This window comes from Juglans regia, chromosome 10 (assembly GCF_001411555.2).
Source record: "Juglans regia cultivar Chandler chromosome 10, Walnut 2.0, whole genome shotgun sequence".
Lineage (NCBI taxonomy): Eukaryota > Viridiplantae > Streptophyta > Magnoliopsida > Fagales > Juglandaceae > Juglans > Juglans regia.
Window position 1 is genome coordinate 8,527,450 of NC_049910.1, and position 21,474 is coordinate 8,548,923.

Sequence of the window (21,474 nt, forward strand, 5' to 3'; positions counted from 1 at the left end):
AGCCAAATGTAAATTTTTTACTTACAAGCTACAATGTCTCTACATATTTGAATATATACTGTTCACCATTTATTGATTATTTTATTACTTATTTCTCTATCTTCTCACTTGCTCTCACTCTTGACAGAAGGCAAAATAATAATTTAATTAAAAATTAAATTATTAATTAACATATGATCAATATAATTGTAAAATATGAAAAAATTAAAAAAATTATTTTTATTAAAAAATAATATGTTATTATTATTTTAACTAATAAATAGATAATACAATATGCGAATCTCTCTTAAATCACAAAGACAAAACATGTAATTTTAACTAAATTTTACTTTTGTCTTTGCCTACACCATTGTTAATGCTCGAACAAGATAATTGATTATGATAAATAAATAAAATCTGTTTATTTAATAATAAGAAATGTTTTCATATAACTTTAAAACTTATAAATTTCGTACATTTTTTAAAAAAATAAAAATATGAAATTGTTTTTAAAAAAACCAGCGGTCCAGCATATATGAAACTTACGCGACATAAACATGCATATATATAAATCATTTTCTTTATTTCAAAATGGACGGAGATGAGTGTCATGAGACCTTGAAACGAGGGTTTGAACGTGCGGGTCACAAGGGACAACGTGCATGGGGTGTGCGGTGAAGGAAACTCATGCCGACCTGATTTCTGGGCTCTTATATATATATATATATATAGCTGCTGCTTTACGTGATGGACTCATCTTTTTACGTATTCTCACTAATATCTTCTAATATTTTTATTGAAACATGGGATTTTTGGAAGTATGTGATTTTAATATATTATGCATGTTTTAGTGAGTTTTGTCAGATTAACGTAGAAATTGGTAGACCTCACGTGCTCGTGTTTAATTTCCTTACGTACGTCACGATCCTTGATTTTTCTATTCTAATGGCCTCTAACATTGAGCCATACAAGGATAAGGGTATTCATTAGGTACGACTATATTTTTATATATAATAAAGTCTAGAATAATGATGAAAACATGTTTTAATTTTGAGATTAAAATTCTCATGTTCTTTTTTTTATTTTTTCGTCGAACATTATGAAATTCAACTCAAGCTCATGAGCACTAGTCATGTAAAGGGCGGCTCAACGTGAATTGAGGCTAAGATAAAAATTTAAAATACTTAATATCATTTATTTTTCTGAAAGAATTAATGTAAGTTTTTTTTTTTTATCACTCATCAATGCATGAGCTTTCTTTCATCATCTTTATAATAAACTTATAATAACATGAATATTTATCCTATTTTTTGGGACAATATTGCTCTTGGGGGCTTTAGACAATTGCCATAATGGCCTAACCCAAGTTGAAGCTGAATGTGTAGCTATAATGGAAGACATATTGCAGGCTATATATATATATATATATATATATATATATATATATATATGATGATCAAGTTTGTCCAAGGAAAGCCTGTACTGTGGGGATAATCAATATATATTATCCCTCAGAATCTTATAAACATGCATAAAAATGATCATCGAGGTTTGGTTACAAGAAAACAGAACGTCAGAGTAGAAAATGCATATAAATATATATATATATATATATATATATATTTATAAGCAGATCAGGTACCCCTGCGGCCTGCCCATTAGTGTCATGGATTTATGGAGTTTGCTGATTACAAATTCATGCAAGTACGTACGTGAAGTATATTGCTCGTAGATATTCATCACAGTACGCATGCTAGCTTTCACCTTTGTCTTCATTTGGTCAGAAAAAAATGGGGGAGAAAACGATGTCCACGCATGCATGCATGCCTACACATGCATTTATATATAATTAGATGCTCTTTATATATATACAAAGTTTACAAGCAAATTAATCAATTTGGTACATGCATCTCACTTGAGTTCAATTCATTCACTTGCATATATATATATATATATATATATATATATATCAAGTTTTTTATTTTATTTTTCTTGTTTTTTTTCCTGGCCTTCTGAGATATATGATTCGGTCGACGCAATCAAGCTAGACAGATTATAGAAAAACGCCCTTTTCTTCTTTTGCTTTTAGGTCCTATCTGAAAAATCGTGTACGCGCGTTTCTTGCATTTGTATCTGAAAAATCGTGTAGTTGTGCCAGTCCGTCATGTTTCCATTAATATATATCTGGATAAAAAGATTTTCTTAAATTTGTATTCAAACTTAAGAGCTAAGACATGAACACGTGAAGACTTGAAGTGAATTTTTCATCATCATTTAAATATTGATCAGTACTCTTTAATACTGCACGAAAAATCCACCCGAACATGAATAAATATTATAGTATCTATTTTAAGTATTTATCTCTCTTTCTCTTTCACTTAAATCCCTTAAGTTTGAACACAAATTTGAAATAATTATTTTTCTAGCATATTTATGGTAGGAGCAGAGAAACTCTTGCTTCTCTTTAGAAAAGTTACCAATCCTTTCTAATATGTGTTAGTCAGAAGTATAAAATCAATGAAGTTTGGCTCAATTAATTACTAGTTGCTTGAGTGTATTAATATATATAGATGAGTACAGACTAGTTTAAATTACATTATCTAGATAGATACAAGAATTCAAATATTTAAACATCTACTAAGAGAACACTAACAAAATGAAATCTACAGTGATTCACTAGATAATTACAACAACAAGTACTAGATAACAACTGTAACAGATTTATCTTGATGAGACGCTGATTTATCAGAGCTAATATGTCTAACATCCCCCTTCAAGGTGATGAGAAGATCTCGAACCATCATCTTGTCACGAAGGAGCAAAAATCTGGCTAAAGTGAGACCCTTTGTAAAAATGTCTGAAGGTTGAGCTGCTATCGAGATGTAACCTACTTGTATGTTTTTTTTTAAATATCTTCTCCCTGATAAAATGATAATCGACCTCGATATGTTTGGTATAAGCATGAAATATTGGATTACAAGATAGAGCCAAAGCACCAAGATTATCTACCCATAGGCAGAGAGCACTGGTTAGTGGCATGTGTAGCTCCTTAAAGAGCATGCGAAGCCAATAGAGTTCAGCCACAATGAATGCCATAGACCTATATTTTGCTTCTATGCTTGATCTTGCTACAATGGGCTGCTTCTTGGCTGACCAAGAAATAAGGCAGGGACCAAGATATATACAATAGCTAGATGTGGACTTCCTGTCATCAGGAGACCCTACCCAATCAGAATCACAAAAACCATTAAGTTACAAGGAGCCATTGCTGAAGTTGAGACCAAACTGTAAGGTGCCCTTTAGATACCGCAACACTCTCTTAGAGCATCCTCAATGGATTAGCCAAAGCTAAAGGACATTTTTTTTATGAATATAAGAAAAATTTGACTTTTGACTATTTCATTCACATAAATCTCCACATGGAAATAACTATTTTTTTTATTATATAACAATAAAATAATATAAGATGAATTTGATTTTGGCTATTCACATCAAATCTCCACATTAGATTATACATTTATTCATTATATAATAATGAGTAACTAATAATTTCTAAAACATTTAATTTTTTTAATCATTAATTTATTTTATTTTATCATATTTTACTATTCTACCTATTATATATTAATTAATAATCATATTCTAATTAAATTAATGTATTACTAACTCAAATTAATATATCAATTATGATAAAATATGTGATAGAAAGAAAGTGAGAAAAAAATAATTGATAAAATATGTATTTGATGTATGTACAATAACCTTCAAATTTGAAATTTTTTTTGAAAGTCACTGTAAATAATTTGAAATTTAACTAATCCATTGTGAGCATATTTTGCTATCTAATAGCTAAATACTCAATGAATTTAATTTTTAGCTAATCCATTGAGAATGCTCCTAGCTGCTACTAGATGGTCAATGGTTGGGCAATGTAAGAATTGACATAGCTGGTTCATATTGAAGGATAGGTCAGGTCTACTAAGTGTGAGATACTATAGAGCTCCCACCAAAGTTCTACATTCAGTAGGATCATTGAGTGGATCCCCTAAAAATTTGGAAATTTTTTAACCTGAGGTGCAAGGTGTGGAAGCTGGTTTAGCACCAGCCATACTTGTGCGATTCAATAGATCAGTAGCATAATTTCCTTGACTGAGATGGAGACCTTATGACGTTTTTGTGACCTGAATTCCCAGAAAATAAGAGAGGGGACCAAGGTCTTTAACAACAAACTCAGCACTAAGGTGAGTAATAAGATGATCAATGGAAGAAGATGAATTACTTGCAACTATTATGTCATCAACATAAATAAGCACATAAACAGAAATGTTGTTCAAATGGAATGTAAAAAGAGATGTATCAACTGTGGAGCCATTGAACCCGAGAGCAAGTAAGGCTTGTGACAATCTAAAAAACCAAGCTCTAGGAGCTTGTTTGAGTCCATTGATGGATTTATGTAATCTGCACACATGACCAAGAGATGAGGATCTTCAAACCCTTTAGGTTGTTCTATGTAAATCTCCTATTCAAGAAAACCATGTTAAAAGGCATTAGAGATGTTAAGTTGTTTGATAAACCAGTTATGATGAACAGCTAATGCTAGTACCAATCGAATTATGGCTGGTTTAATAACAGGGCTAAATGCCTCATTAAAGTCCATCCCATCAATTTGGTCAAATCCTTTAGCTACTAATCTGGCTTTGTAACGATCAATACTCCCATCTGATTTTTGTTTGAGCTTAAACACCCACTTATTCTTGACAACTTTCTTATGGCAAGGTCGTGGACATAAAGTCCAAGTTTTGTTGGCTATGAGGGCATTGTATTTAGCCTGCATAGCCTCAAGCCAATGCTGGTTCTTCACTGCTTCCTTATAGGTTTGGGGTTTAGAAGGTAAAGTGATGGTAGAGAGAGCTTAGATAGGATATTTGGTAGAGTTGTAGAGATGGTAGTCTAGAAATTGTTTAGGTTTGCAGGAGTTGGTCACGGATCGTGCAATAACTTGAGTGGAGGAGGAGGCAGGCATATTTATGGTGGTGAGAGGAGTGGAATTAGGTGAAGGAAGTTGGAGATCAGGTGAGGAGGAAACATGTGGAGTTTCAGAGATAAGATCATTATGAAGAGCAGGTGGAGAAGGAGCAAGTTGTGTTTCTGAGATGGGAGCATCATGTGGAGCAGGTGGGCTTGTGTCATTGGGAAAACTAGGCTCAGGTGAGACAGATGAGGGTGATGTATCAAGGAAAGAGGTTGTGACAGTGAATGTAGGAGGAGTAATAATAGGAAAAGAAGAAACTGAATTAGGAGACAAGGGATTGGAGGAAGAACCTGATTGTGAGGCACTGACAAAGGAGGGAAAAATATCCTGCAAAGGTGAGGAAGCAGCAGCTGAATCCCTTGTATCAGAAGCATGGAAATTCAATTCATCAAAGATGACATGCCTGGAGATGTAGACTTTCTGAGAATTTAAATCCAATCATCGATATCCCTTCTGATTTGAGCTATACCTGAGAAAAACACACTTGGTGCTTCTAAAGGCTAATTTGTGGGTTTTATAAGGTCTAAGCAAATGGTAACATACACAACCAAATGTATTTAGGTATAAGTAATCTGGTGGTTTGTTAATAAGGTAAAGAATGGTGACTAATTGCTAAGGACAGGTGTATGAAGCCTATAGATGACATATATGGCAGTGAGAAAAGCATCAACCCAGCAACATGATGGAAGATGGGATTGAGCTAAGAGTGATAAACCTATGTCAGTAATATGCCTATGTTTTCTCTCTCAAGTCCCATTTTGCTCAGAAGTATAAGGATAAGTGAGTTTATGTAAAATTCCATTGGTAGAGAGGAAAATTTTTAAATCAGTGGAGAGGTATTCTCCACCATTGTCAGTCATAATTTGTTTGATTTTTCCAGAGAATTGAGTTTCAACCAGTTGTTTAAACTTAAGAAAACAAGAGAATACATCAGATTTGAATTGCAAAGGAAACAACGAGGTAAATCTGGAAAAATCATCAATAAATATAACATAGAGTTTACATCCACTCACAGAAGCAACTGGAGAGATCCAAACATTTGAGTGTATTAACTCAAGAGGATGTGTGGATCTGTTATTGGACTCGGAAAAGGGAAGTTTGTGACTTTTAGCAACTTGACAGGACTCACACAAATTATTCTGTTTTATAGGACCATAAATAGGAAACAAAGCTTCTCAAATGACCCTAGCAATTGTGGACTCAGAGGCATGAGCTAATCTGGAATACCAAATATAGATTGGAGTTTTGACACCTTGTAATGTAGTGAAAGAGGAAATATGAGCAGCTTTCGGATTAGATTTCTTGAGTTTCAGCTGTTTGAGATACATGGGATACATTCCAGCTTCACTCTACCCTTGAAGAAGTGTTTCCTTGGTCTGTAGGTCATTCTCAAAGAAATGAGATGATGTGAGCACAAAGTAATAGTTATTGTCATTGCAAAATTTCTGGATGGATAAAAGATTAGAAGATGTATTAGAGGAATGTAAGATATTGTGTAAAAGAAACTTGTTTTTGGAGTTAAGAGAATAGAAGAACTAGTGTTGGTGATGAGCAGGCCTCCTCCATTGCCCACTGTGACCTGATCAATGCCCTGATAAGGCTGTTGTTGCAGGGTCAAGTTGTCCAATTCAGAAGTAATGTGGTTGTTGGCTCCACTGTCAAGATACCAAGGCTGTTCAACTTCTTGTGTGCCATGAGTGTGGGCTGCCAACTAAACTGGAGGATGTCAACCTTGGTAAGTAAAGTCCATCCTGTGAAAACAATCAAGTGCCTAGTGAGTATTTTTGCTACAAATTTGGCATGGTGGGAATTTGGTGGAGGTGAAGGGGCAGTTGGATGATTGTGGCTTAAGGGAGAAGTTGCTAGTGTTTGAATTGGCAGGAGGTCGATTATGGTTGGAAGGCTTGCCTTTCTGGGTGGGGTATTTGGGTTTCTTGCCATGGCTAAACTTTGGTTTGTTTGTAAAGAAAGCAAACTGAGTGCCATCACTAGGAAGGGTCTTGTTTTGAGATTTAAGTAATTGCTCATAATTGAGCAATTCAGTTTGAAAATCATCAAATGAAATTGGCTTGTCTCGGGTGGCAAAATTAAGAGATGTGATGAAATGATTATAAATGGAATTAAGACTCTCAATGACATAGGAGATCAAGTCTTCCTCATCAACAAGTTTACTTGCTGCTATGAGCTGATCAGACCAGTTTTTGGCAAGGATCAAGTAATCAGAGCAGGTTTTAGTGCTCTGTTGTAATGTTTGGAGCTGTCTTTTGACGTGGGAGATGCGAGATCTGGACAGAGGAGCAAATCTGCTAGCCAATGTATTCCAGACCATTTTGGATGTTGTCAATCCACGGACTGTGCAGAGGATCTTCTCACTGAGAGTGGCATTTAACCAGGCCAAAATAAATTGATCTTTCTTCCTCAAAACCAAGTAATATGGGTTGAGATTAGAAGTAGATTTCCCAATGGAATCAAGGAGATATTGAGAGGGACATTTCTGACTCATCAACAGTGCTTAGTAAGTCATGGCTTCTAAGTACATGAATGAATTGGGTAATCTAATTCAGATAATTGGTTCCATTGACAGAAACCAAAGAGGTAATGTTTGGGATAACAAAAGAGGGATTGGATGAGGCCATATAGGTTCGAGTTGCGTGAACAATTTAATGCTCTAATACCAAGTCAGAAATATAAAAGCAATGAAGTCTAGCTCAATTAATTACCAGTTACTCGAGTGTATTCATATATATATATATATATAGATGAGTACAGAGTAGTTTAAATTACATTATCTAGATAGATACAAGAATTCAAATATTTAAACATCTACTAACAAAATGAAATTTGCAGTGACTCACTAGATAACTACAACAACAACAACTAGGTAACAGCTGTAACAGATTTATCTTGATGAGATGTTGATTTATCGAAGCTAATACGTCTAACAGTGTTTCCACCAGAGAGGAGGACAGAGCCGTGACTCCCACCCTCCTTTCCGTTCATTTTCTAGTACTTGTCTGTGTAGAAGTTTTTCTACTAGTATTTTTAGGGCAGGTTTGGTAACCAAAACAAAACACAAAATTCTCATCTCATCTCATCTCATCATTACACATTTTTCAAATCTCTATACAAAATATAATAAACAATTCGACTTTTTCAAATCTCAATACACATTTTTCAAATATCAAAACAATAATAATATTAAAACATAATATTTTAAATTTCAAAACAAAATACAAAATTCTCATCTCACCTCTCAAACCTGTCCTTAATCCCTCATTTCCATCGGCTTGATTTTGGTCATACTTACTGCACTCTAGCGATTGTCAACCTGCACGCACCCCACCATGCAACCCCCTAGCTGCTGATCTATTGGGATGAAGTGGAACCGCAACATACTCACGCGCTGTTTGTTTCGCACGTGACTGTTACGTGCCGCCGCGCCAAAATGTGTCCAATGGTTATACGCACCGTATTAGTAGATTCACCACTTCAAGATCTTATAGATTTGACTCATCCCATTCCACAATGGCCGACGTGTGCTCTCCACGTGCCGCCCCAAAAACTCGATCAGTCGCAGTCCAGGCCATTCGATCCTGATCTTCCTACTATGTTTTCAGTTTCCCTAACTGACGATCTTGAAGAAGGGAATATGAGTCTTTTCAAGAAACATCTCACGACAACAAATTGTAGGGCACTTTCAACATCTTGTGCCTTTAGCGGTTGAATCATAATTGGCATAGCTACGTGAATTATAAAAAATCATCATTTAAGATGATGCTCTCTTGGCAGGATATGGGTGAGGATCAAGATTTTGATCCCAAAACTTGATTTTTTGTATTACTTTTGTGTTGTGATTGTCGTAATAGAGTGTAATTTGTTGAGGAACTTCACCCTCTATTCCTGGATCTCGCTATCTATATCTTAATGATATATTTGCTTGTAGAAAAAAAAAAAAAATGCCAGATGGTAAATTGATGATAACAGACTTGAGTTAAATTTATTATTTATTTTGAATAATCAGCAAAATAGATTACGTACGGTACGAAGTTGTCGAGCATATAATTAATATGTTGTTCCTTCATGGTCGACATTGATGGTATTTTTGCTAGCTGGCAATGCTTTTTATTTGGAAAAAAGTCAACATCCATACAGCTGCATGCGTATATTTACAACGTGCCATCGATGTTGAATTATAAGTCACTCAATTGATGCCGAATGGTTGACTTTTAAAATAGAAATAATAATAAAATAATAAAATAGAAACAAAAAGTCCTTAATTACTATTTTTCTTTTCTTTTCTTTTTGTAATTTGCATGATTTATGCCTTATTTTCATCGATCTTTAATGGCTAGATCTAAACTGATTAATTGTTCAGAAAGTGATAATATATGATAGTATTATCAGTTGAAAAATTCTATTATAAACTTAGCGTATAAAGTACGGTAAAAATTTAAATCTTACAAATCAAATCTTATTATTTAAGTGATATGAATAGTATACTCTACAGTTTACATGGACTTAATAATAGAATAACTTATAATTTTCGACGCTCGGCACTTTAGCTTACGGGAAATTAAAAAGTTTGTAAAAAGAAAAAATAATAATCCACATGGATGATGTTGCAATGCTGTTTCCCTAGTTTGTTTGTTTGTTTCATACCTTTATATCGGGCCGTGCTTCGTTTGGGCTTTTGATTTGGCAGAGTGAATTTCTTAATTACCCACTATCTGATAGGGCCCTAGCATACCGAAGATATGGCCCAGACAGACTAAAAGGCTTTATGGCTGTTAGTAGGAGTAGATAGATAGAAAATGATCGGGACTTCCTGTAATTTTTTTTTGCTCAAACATATTCAATTAACTCCACAATATAATTGCACGTCTCAGCAAGGAATTCATATTAAAGCTTCAACCACAAGTTTTAATTACATATATGTGTAATATATAAAGAGAAGTGCTATAGATACAAAGAGATTTTTTGAAAGTAAATTTATAAACTGACGTGGATTCATATGATTCGTTAAATTTACTTTATGATAAATGTAACTTTATAATCTGACGTATTATATCAAGCCACTTCATTTTGTAAGTTTATTTTGATATAATCCTTTTATGGTTAAAATATTTCTCATATAAATATATATATATATATATTATATGTAATTCAAATTTGTAATCCACATCGATGGCTCAAAGTGTGGATATAACACAAGTATGCATGCAGTGCATTGCATCTCATATACAAATTAAATTTAAACACACAAAAATCCACTTTAACGACATGTTCTTAGGCCAAATTTGGACTGTTAATACACACACACACACACACACACACAGAGGAACAATATACCCTTATACTCTTAAACTGCTAATTAAGGGTTTTTGCACTTTACAATCCAAACTATCAAAATGGATACATTGCGTCTTTAGAGTCTCATACTATAAAAAGTGACAATTTGCACTTCTTAGAGAGTAGACTCGTTTGTTTTCGCAGATAAGATGAGATGAATTGAGATTAAAGTTAAAAAGTTGAATAAAATATTGTTAGAATATATTTTTTAATATTATTTTTGTTTTGAGATTTGAAAAAGTTGAATTGTTTATTTTATTTTGTATTGGAAGTTGGAAAAGTTTTAATGATTAGATGAGATGAAATGAGATCTTTTCTAAAAACAAACGAGAATTGACTAGATCCAGCCCTTTGAAAACCTATAAACCAAAAGAAGTTGGCTCAGACTCCTAAAAGGAAAAGTCTTCACAAGACAAGTTGAGACTCTATCACTTCAAGGAAGAAAACATATCTCTATAAAAGGAGGAGATCTCTACAAATGAAGGACGGACTCTCCAGAGGCTCGTGATGACTTATCTATTCCTAGACTAAATTTATCCATTGTATTAATCGATATGTGAGGCTATGAGAGATTATAAAATCATCGTGGGCCAGAGATGATTCTTTCCTCCCTTCTGGTCTGTTGTGAAAATTAAGGCATTAATAGTTAGCGTCGTCTGTGGAATTTTTGTCCTGCAACTAGTGTGCTACTCACATGCCCACCACGACACAGTTTCAAGGAACTAGGGATTAGGAAGTGTCGTCAATAAATATGGAAGGAAGGATCGCATAAATGGAGGAAGTAGTGAGAAAACTCACTGCTGAAGTAGAATCATTGCGGAAAGAGAATGACACCCTCAAGTCAAAGAACAAACCATCAGGGGAAGATACAACACCAAGCCAAGCCGATAGGATTGACATGGAAGCACATAGCGTAGTAGTAGACAGATCTCCCCAAGCAAATGAAGAGACGAAAAAGATGTACCACGACCTGCGCAATTTAATGGACAAATACAAGCAAATGGCTAAGAGGATAGGGATATCATCATAGCTTGATCAATTGCTGACCAACACCAATATGCCGTACAACGCAAGAATCATGGCAGTACCTTTGCCACCAAAATTCAAAGTACCTGCAATAGACCTGTACGATGGATCCAAAGACCCAGCGGAACGTTTAGAGACCATTAAAGCCCACATGACTCTTCACGGGTTTTCTAGCAAAATTGCATGTAGGGCATTCCCTTTGACTTTAAAGGGAATAGAAGTCAAATGAAATAGCTAGAGGATGGTTCGAGGTGTTACAACTAGGTTCTGTCGACAGTTTTGAGAAACTAGGTAGACATTTCTTAACCCAGTTTATGGCTAGTCGGAGGCGAAGGAGACTAGCGGCATATCCCTTGACCATGAAGTAAAGAAAAGAAGAAAGCTTTAAGGCATATTTGGCACAGCTCAATAAAGAAAGAATGATAGCCGACAACCAAGATGACAAGATCATGTTGGCTGCTCTACTCGGGGGTATTTGGTAGAGGAGCTCTTTATGGCCGAGTTGGCAAAGAAAACCCCTTCCACTCTACGAGAATTTATGGACAGAGTAGACGACTTTGTCAATGCCGAAGATATGCTACTCGCCTTAACTGTTAGATCGAAACGAAAGGAGGAGTAGGTGATGAAGGGAGGTTAAAAAAAGAACGAGAAAAGGGACAAAAGGGCAGGATAAGCCAACACGAAGTGAGCGAGACATTCACACCGGATGATACAGTAGCGATCACGTACACTATTTTAGTGTGCATGGTAAAGATAAGGTCAAAGAAGCCAGATGTGGCGAGGATCAAGGGTCACAGGCCTAGAAGTATTTGCATGTACCACAATGCAAGCAGGCATAGAAATGAAGATTGCCACATGTTAAAACAAAAGATTGAAGAGATGAGGGGCAATGGCAAGCTAGAATGCATTGTTGTTCAGAATGCTACTCCACCATCGCATTCGCACGACAAGAAATAGGGGCGCAAACCCTAACGAAGCGAGAGCACAAGAAGGAAGGGTCGCCAAAAAGAGGAAGGAGATCATAGGAACGACGAGATCGGTGTCCTAGGCAGGATGCAGATCAAAGACATCCACCATCGGGAAAGATACGAACGATCGCTTGAGGATATGCAGGGGGTGGTCCAACTTCGTCTGAGAGGAAAACATATGCTAGGTAGGCCAGGTACGAGGAGGTATATAATGTGGAATGATCAATGAAACAATCGTGGATACAGGTATCACCCAATATCTCATTCGACAATGATGATCACAGCGGAGTAGTCTACTCGCATGATGATGCATTGGTGGTTACAAAGCTGGTGGAAAACTACATCATACAAAGGATATTAATTGATAATGGGAGCTTTGCTGATATCCTTTTTTGGGATGCATTCACCAGGGTGGGAATTAAAATAAACCAACTACGCCCTGCACCAACTACATTGAAAGGTTTCACTAGGGAAGCGATGCAACCCATGGGCTCCATCACGCTACCAGTGTCAGTAGGGGTAGATCCTCATATTTCTACCGTCATGACAAACTTCCTCGTGGAAAGGACCCAGTCAGCATATGATCCTATCATTGGTTGGCCTATGCTAAACGCCCTGAGAGCGATCACCTCCATGTATCATTTGAAGATGAAATTCCCTATAGAGGCGGGAATTGGAGAAGTTCGTGGAGAATAGGTACTCGCCCTAGATGTTACATTTAGGAACTTAGACAAGGAGAAGTAGAAGTAAAAGTGGTTGAGTTGCGAGGAAATGATGCCAAGATCCCTTTGTTGCTACTAGAAATACTAATGATCGAGGCAGAAACAAGGGACAAAGACGCTTTGAGGCAAGGGGAAGTGGATGAACCCTTGGAATTTGTTGCCCTCGATACAACCAAACTAGAAAACACTGTAAAGATCAGAACTTGAATAGCGAGTAATGAGAGACGACAACTAAAACAGTTCCTTACCGAGCACGAGGATGTCTTTGCATGGAGTCACAAAGACATGCCTGGTATTGGCAAGGAGGTTATAGAGCACAGATTGAACATCAGCCAAGGTGCACGACCTGTCAGGCAGAAGAGATTTTAGCTACGAAAAGTACAAGGAGATTGTAGAAGAAGTAGACCTACTATTGGCAACGAGATTCATCAGAGAAACGCAATATCCTGAGTGGTTGTCGAACGTGGTATTATTGAAAAAGTCCAACGAGAAGTGGCACATGTGCGTGGACTTTACAGACCTTAATAAGGCTTGTCTAAAGGATAGCTTTCCTCTCCCGCGGATAGATCTAATTGTCGACGCGACTACATGACAAAAAATGTTAAGCTTCATGGATGCTTATTCAGGATACAATCAGATCCAGGCGAGCCAACCGAGAGAATACGACCTTCATAACTGATCGAGGATTATACTGCTACAAAGTCTTGTCTTTTGGCCTGAAAAATGCGGGGGCTACGTACCAGAGATTGGTAAACAGGATATTCAAACATCAAATAAGCCGAAATATGGAAGTTTATATGGACGATCTATTGGTGAAAAGCATGGAATTCGAGAAGCATATGAAGGATCTGAGGGAAGCCTTCAGAGTATTACACCAGTACGGGATGAAGCTCAACCTGACAAAGTGTGCATTCGGGATGCAATCAGGCATGTTTCTGGGGTTCATGGTGTCGGAGTGAGGCATCAAGGCCAATCCCGAGAAACTGCGGCGATCATTGAGATGAAGTCTCCCACGAATCTAAATGAAGTACATAAGTTGGTGGGAAAAATAGCGGCCCTCAATAGATTCATGTCCCAGTCAACAGATAAATGCCTCCCTTTCAAGTTATGAAAAAGGCCCAAGATTAGGACTCTAAATGTGAAGAAGCTTTTTTAAGATTGAAGGAGTACTTGGCGCACCCGCCATTACTTAGTCAGACCAGGCAAGGGGAACCATTGTCCTTATATCTAGCCATGACCCCAGAAGTTGTATCCGCCGCGTTGGTAAGGGAGGAAGGAAAGGAGCAATTGCCTGTGTATTACGTAAGCATAACTCTATGAGAAGTAGAAACAAGATATCTGAATATAGAACTAATCGCTTTCACCTTTGTGACTGCTGCACGACATTTGTGGCCTTATTTTCAGGCGCATTCCATAAAAGTCATTGCCTCGGAGCCCTTACAGAAGGTATTACAAAGACCCGATACTTCGGGAAGGCTAGTTAAGTGGTCCATAGAATTAAGCGAGTACGAAATCAGTTACGTTCCTAGAACTGCTGTCAAGGGATAAATTTTGGCTGACTTCGTATAAGAATTCACAAACTTCCATGAAGAAATGTCAAAGGCTCCAACTGGGAAGCCATGGCGGGTATACGTGGATGGATCATCTTGCCGAATAGGGGGCAGTGTAGGAGTGTACATAGTAATAGGTGACGGGGTTAAGATGAACCATACAATACGACTGAATTTCAAAGTGACAAATAACGAAGACGAGTACGAGGCCGTGGTCACTGGATTGGCCATAATAGAAACTTCGGGCGGGAAAGAGGTAGAAATAAAGGAAGACTCACAAGTGGTGGTTGGCTAAGTCGTGAGGGAGTATCTAGCAAAGGGAGAAAAGTTAATAAAGTACCTCCATTAGGTGCAGGAAGGGTTCAGTGGACTCCAATATTTTCGGATCGAGCGGATCCCTTGGGTTGACAATTGGAAAGCTGATCGGTTAGTGCGAGCAATTTCGACGAAGCGGGAAGAAACTTTGTCGTGAAAAGTAAGCGTTCGGGCAATTGACACACCTGCTATAGGATCCGAGATCATGGAAGTAGGAAGGCACACCCTGACATGGGCAGATGATATATTCAGATATTTGACGACTAGAAACCTTCTTGCCTCCCGTGAGGAAGCAAGGAAGGTAAGGAATAGGGTGACCCGATTCAAATAAAGATGGAACATTATACAAGTGAGGATTCTCAGTGCCATTACTGAGATGCATCTCAAAAGAAGAAGATAACTATATCATGAAATAGGTGCACGAATGAGTATGTGGAAATCACTTGGGAGGGAGATCCCTCGTCGCGAAAATCCTGAAAGTAGGATATTACTAGCCAAACGCCTTAAAGGATGCTAGAGAATTTGTAAAGAGATGTGCCTAATGCCATTATATGCACGGGTCCCGAACAACCCTCTTGAAGAGTTGAAGTCAATAACCTCTCCTTGGTCATTTGCTCAATGGAGCATAGACCTGGTCGGTCCTATGCCCTCGAGCAAGGGGCACTAAGTTCATTATGGTCGTCGTGGATTATTTTACTAAGTAGGCCGAAGCTGAAGCATTGGCGATGGTGACTGCCCAAAGCGTTACTAGGTTCGTGTGGAAAGTGATAATATGTAGATTTGGGATACTGCAAAGCATTATATTTGACAATGAAAAACAGTTTGACTACGAGCATTATCGTAAGTGGGGTGCTAAGGTCAGAATCAAGGTCAAATTCTCGTCCCCAAGCCACCTTCAAGAGAACGGGCAGGTTGAGGCAATTGACAAGACCATTATAGGAATATTAAATAAGAAGGTAGGCGAGAAGAAGGGGACCTGGGCGGACGAACTCCCTAGAATATTGTGGGCATATAGAATGAAGGTGAAAGCATCAACCAGCGAAACACCTTTCGCCTTGGCCTATTTAAGTCAAGCAGTCATACCAGTGGAAGTGGGGTTACCTAGCCACATGAGGATAGACTACGACTTCAAGATAAATGATGTGAAGCTAGATGAAAATCTCGACCTGTTGGAAGAGATAAAAGCAGATGTAGGGGTCAGAATGGTAGCCAACAAAAGGAAAATAGAACAATATTTCAACAAAAGGGTAAGGTCGATGTCCTTCAAGGTGGGTGACCTAGTCCTAAAGGAGACTGGGGTAACTACAGTAGAAAAAAGAAATTTAGGGCTGCGACGGTGAAGACTATACATCATGGTAGCCAGTCATCGCCCTAGAGCTTATCACCTCAAAGACACCACGAGACGTGAACTGCCCCATCCCTTGATTGTTGAGCATTTAAGAAGATGCTACGTTTAATTTATGAATGTATTAATTTCAGTACAATAAATACATTATTTTGATTGGATAACATCTTATTTACTCTGATTGATTTATTTTACCTCATTGCCTTAGTAGTTGCCTGGCTAATACTCGTCGCCAAGGTTACGCGGTCGAGGAATTCTCCTGTTACATATCTTGCCAATGTTACACGGTCGAGGAACTCTCATAGTACAACTCTCGTCAGCGTTAAGCGGTCGAGACACTCTCTCGCCACACTCTTTGTGCCAAGGTTACGCGGTTGAGGTACTCTCCTGCTACACCTCTTTCTGAGATTATACGATCGAGGAACTCTCTCAGTACACCTCTTGCCAGAGTTATGCGATTAAGGCACTCTCCTGCCACACTCTTTTTGCTAATGTTAAGCAGTCGAGGCACTCTCCCACTACACCTCTCAGTAGAGGTACGCAGTCGAGACACTGTCCCACCACATTCTTTTCGCCAAGATTACGCCGTTGATGAACTCTCCCGCTATACCTCTTGTTAAGGTTACCTGGTTGAGGGACTCTCATTACACCTCTCACTAGAGTTAAGCGGTCGAAGCACTCTCCTGCCACACTTTTTCCACTAAGGTTACGCGGTTGAGGCACTTTCCCACTAAACCTTTTGCCAAGGTTATGCGGTGAAGGAGCTTTCCCTCTACACCTCTTGTCAAGGTTACACGGTCGAGGAACTCTCTTGCCACACTCTTTTTACCAAGATTACCTGAGAGAAAAACACCAAAGCTAAGAGCAAAAAAAAAAAGAAGAAGCCAATCACCACATAACCAAAAGCACAACACAACATCGAAACAATAAAACACATTGTTAAGATCAAGAAAGTTCTTTAGAACATACACATTTTAGTCCAACATACACAAATTTTTAACTAAACGCAAAAGTTAAAATTTTTTAAGAGCTACAAGGAGGAGAAAAGGCTTCCGACATGGTGTCTCTCCCAAAGTAGTAGAAGACATGGTAAGCAGCGGATCTGGCTCTGATTGACTTCTAGTCTAAGGTGTGAAGATCTGCCTCGGGATTATTAAGCAGGAATTCTTGCAACTGTTTAACCCTAAGCTTGAACCATAGACCCCTGGCTCAGCCTCTAACAATGTAGGCGACATTCAATTGAGGAAGAATGCGAGCAATCTCACTTTGAGAATGAGCTAACTCGACGTCCAACTTTGTCACCTTCGATTCTGACTTGAACAACTATTTTTTATGGGACTCCATGATTTGGTTCAGCTTTAAGTAATGTCAATCATGTTCCTTAAGTTATTTCTTCGCCGCTGCTAGATCCTATTGCGCCTTGGCTTTCTCGCCCTCAGCTATACTTAGTCGGGTATTTGCTTCTCGACTTCCTTCTTCTGAGTTCACCAAGCGAGCAACATAATCAACTTTCACTTTCTCAAGTTCCACAACCTCTTTCTCCATCTGATTGTGGCGAGCGACCAGACTGTCCCGTTCAAGTCTGCTGGCTTTTGCTTCGCGTCGATACCGACTGGTTTCTTCTAAGGAACTCGCCACCTCTGATCTAAGCGAGTCAACCTGACTATGTAAAAAGACAACCTCATCCTCAGGTTTATGAGAGCAGGATTCAGCTCGAGATAATAAGAGAACGACCTTTCCTTCTCAGTTCCTGAGGCGATGACACCATTATGAGCGTTGTCGATAAAAGATCGCATTGATTGGTTTTCCTCCTCCAATTCCAGGCGGTCCTCAACCAATGCAGCTGCCAATTGGTCAACTCCTTGAGAATCCATCCAAGTCAAAAGCAGCGGGGTAAGGAAAATAAGATCTTTAAGACATAGGAACTTACTGGTGAAAGGATGCAAAATGACACCTACTTTTTCTAAATGCCACTATCCAGCACATAGTTTCTTCAACTTCAGATCATAATCCCCTCTTGCTTAACACCATGAAGATAAGGAAGAATTTGTCCTTTTAAATTTGAGGAATTCAGGACTCGAAAGCCACTCAGCAATGCTATAATTCAAGAGGTATGGAGCCATCAATTATATGAGAATCCAGCTTTTATTCTATGCAATAAAATTAAGGAAACAAAAAAGGCACTCAAGCATTGGAATAAAATCCACTTCGGGAAGATCCAGACCAACATCCAACATCTTGAGTCAGAGCTAAGCAATCTCCAGAGTAACCCACCGAACCAATGGAGCTTACAGAGAGAGAAATTCCTTCACCAGAAGCTTCAAGAACAACTAAAAAATGAAGAAACTCTTTAGCGACAAAAATCAAGAATCAACTAGCTCACCACAACTGACCTAAACACAAAGTTTTATCATTTGTCAACGACTATCCGTCGAAGAAGAAACGAGATCGACTCAATCAAGCTGAGCCCAGGTGATTGTACAATGGATCAAGATATCATCGAATCTACTTTCATAGATTATTTCAAATCCATTTATACCTCCACAAATCTTATTTTCCCGGAGCACCTTGAAAACCTTTTTGAAAGACAAATTTCAGAGGATGAAAATAAATTCCTAATAGCCATGCCTTCGGAATTGACAATTTTTGGAGCACTCAAGGAAATCCCAAATCATAAAGCATCAGGACCAGACGGGATGACAGCTCTTTTCTACAAACATTACTGGCATATTATCAAAAGAGATGTGGTTGCGGCTGTTCAAAATTTCTTTAAAAGTGGGAAACTTCTGAAACAAATAAACCACACCTACATAGTCTTCATTCCAAAAATAGTAAGCCCAGTTTCCCCTCAACATTTCCGGCCAATAAGCCTGACAAATGTCATTTATAAAATCATCACAAAAATTCTGGAAAATCGGCTAAAAAAATCCATTCCATCCATAATCTTCCATTTCCAAACAGCCTTCGTACCTGGTCGCAATATCAAGGAAAATTCTATAATAACTCATGAGATGTTTCATCATCTAAAGCATCACAAGGGGAAGAAAAGTCAGATAGCATTAAAGATAGACATGGAAAAAGCTTTCGATTTGATTGAAGGAAATTTTCTTTATGCTGTTATGAGGGTTTTGGGTTTCAACTCGACCTGGATAAATCTCTTTAACGAATGCATTTCTACAACCGCTTTCTCTATTCTCATCAATGGATTCCCAAAAGGTCTCTTCAATGTACAAAGGGGCCTTCGGCAAGGCGACCCCATCTCACCCTTTTTGTTCATCCTATGTACGGAGGTACTTTCAAGACTATTGGCTAGATCAGAAGCTTTGCAAAAATTAGAAGGTATTAAAATCAGTAGAGATAGCCCTCCAATATCTCACATTCTTTTTGCAGATGATTTAATTATCTTTGCAAAATCAAAAGGAAGGTCGATTCAGGCGATCAACAATACTCGAGATAAATATAATGCTTGGTCTGGCCAGTGCATCAATCAAAGAAAATCTTTTATCTACATTACTCAAAATACTAGCCAAGTAACAAGAAGAGTAATCTCAGAGAATATGCCATATAAAGAGTTGACATCAAAAATAAAATATTTGGGAATGCTGACAACTTTTGGTTGATTCAGGAAAGAGGACTACAAAGAAATGTTGGGGAAAATAAATAAAAGGCTGGATGGTTGGAAATAAAAAATGCTCTCTTAAGCCAGTAGAACTATGCTCATCAGAACAGTAACAAGCGCCATCCCTGCATATAAAATGTCAACGCACATGCTTCCAAAATCAATTTGCAAGAAACTGAACACTAGTTTCAAAATTTTTTGGTGGGGAAAAGCAAATGATCAAAAGCACAAGTTCTACCTAAACTCATGAAAAACTATCTGCCAACCTAAAACTAATGGTGGATTGGGATTAAGACTGATGAAAAATATGAATGTAGCATTATTAGCAAAGACAGGATGAGAAATGAGCCAACCAAGTAATAGTATCTAGCACAAGCTCCTATCCAAGAAATATTTGAAATCAAGCGTCTTCGAATTAGCAACCCAAACGGTAACTGACTCGAGTCTCTGGAAGGGAATTCTAAAGACAAGACCATTGCTGGAAAAATGTACATATTTTAAAATTGCAAATGGTTTGTCTGTGAGAGCTTGGCTTGACCCCTTGATCCCAACTCTGGAAAATTTTGAACCTTTTCCTCTCACCCACACGGTTGATCTCTTGACTACCTTCAAGGTCTCAGATCTGATTATTCAGAATAATAGATCTTGGAATCTCTTAATGTTAACATCTTTGTTCCAACAAGAAAGCATAAAGGAAATTCTTAAAATTCTTTTGCCCAACTCCAATCAAATTTCGGATTGCACCATTTGGACTAAAACCCAAAATGGAATTTTCTCAGTTAAAAGTGCCCACCATCTTGCATCAACTATTGCAAACTCTTCTAGAGAAGCAATCCCGTATATTTCATTGAGGAAAATTTGGAATCTCAAAATCCATGACCGCCACAAGCTCTTTTTATGGAAGATACTTTGGAATATTCTACCAAAAAGAGAGCACCTTAAAAGGTTCATTCCGAGCATTCCCTCTATAAACTATCCACTCTGTGATGAAAAATAAGAGACTCTCCTACACCTATTCATTGAATGCTCCATAACTAGAATTCTCTGGAGTTATAGCAGATGGCCTTTAAATCTATCCTCCCTGGCGGTAAACTCAATGAAGGATTGGTTCCAGTTCATTTTATACCCCTAGAAAAAACTCAGCCTTACCTCCTAGGAAGAACTTCCTTTCAAAATTTTCGCAGGTCTGATTCTAGATTTTATCTGGAGGCTTCGAAATGACCAAGTCCATAATCATAAGGAACTCTCTCTACACAATCTTTCACAACAGCTGAACCTCTCTTATCAAGAAAATCTACATGCAAAAGAAAAGATCAATACCAAAGTGGAGAAGGAATGGCAAAAACCTCTCACAAATCAAATATGCATATCTTTTGATGCAGCAGTCAGGAATTCTTTCTCCTTGGTTTCAGCAGTGAGCAGAAACTCAACAGGAGAAGTTATTGAAATTTGGACTGAGAAAAATTTTACTACAACTCCGGTGATTGCAGAGGCACTTGCGGCAAAAACTAGCTTTCAAAATGGTGGAACATCTCAACTATCCCTCCATCTCTCTAGTTGGAGACGCTC

The 21,474-nt window shown here is 37.8% G+C and overlaps 1 non-coding gene across 1 annotated transcript; it reads right to left on the reverse strand.

Annotated features, from left to right (window-relative positions):
* Positions 1-7,033: 7,033 nt before the first annotated feature.
* On the reverse strand, positions 7,034-7,181 carry LOC118349751. Its single transcript, XR_004802670.1, has one exon. It is a non-coding gene; the product is annotated as a small nucleolar RNA Z247 (small nucleolar RNA).
* Between the last annotated feature and the right edge of the window lie 14,293 nt (positions 7,182-21,474).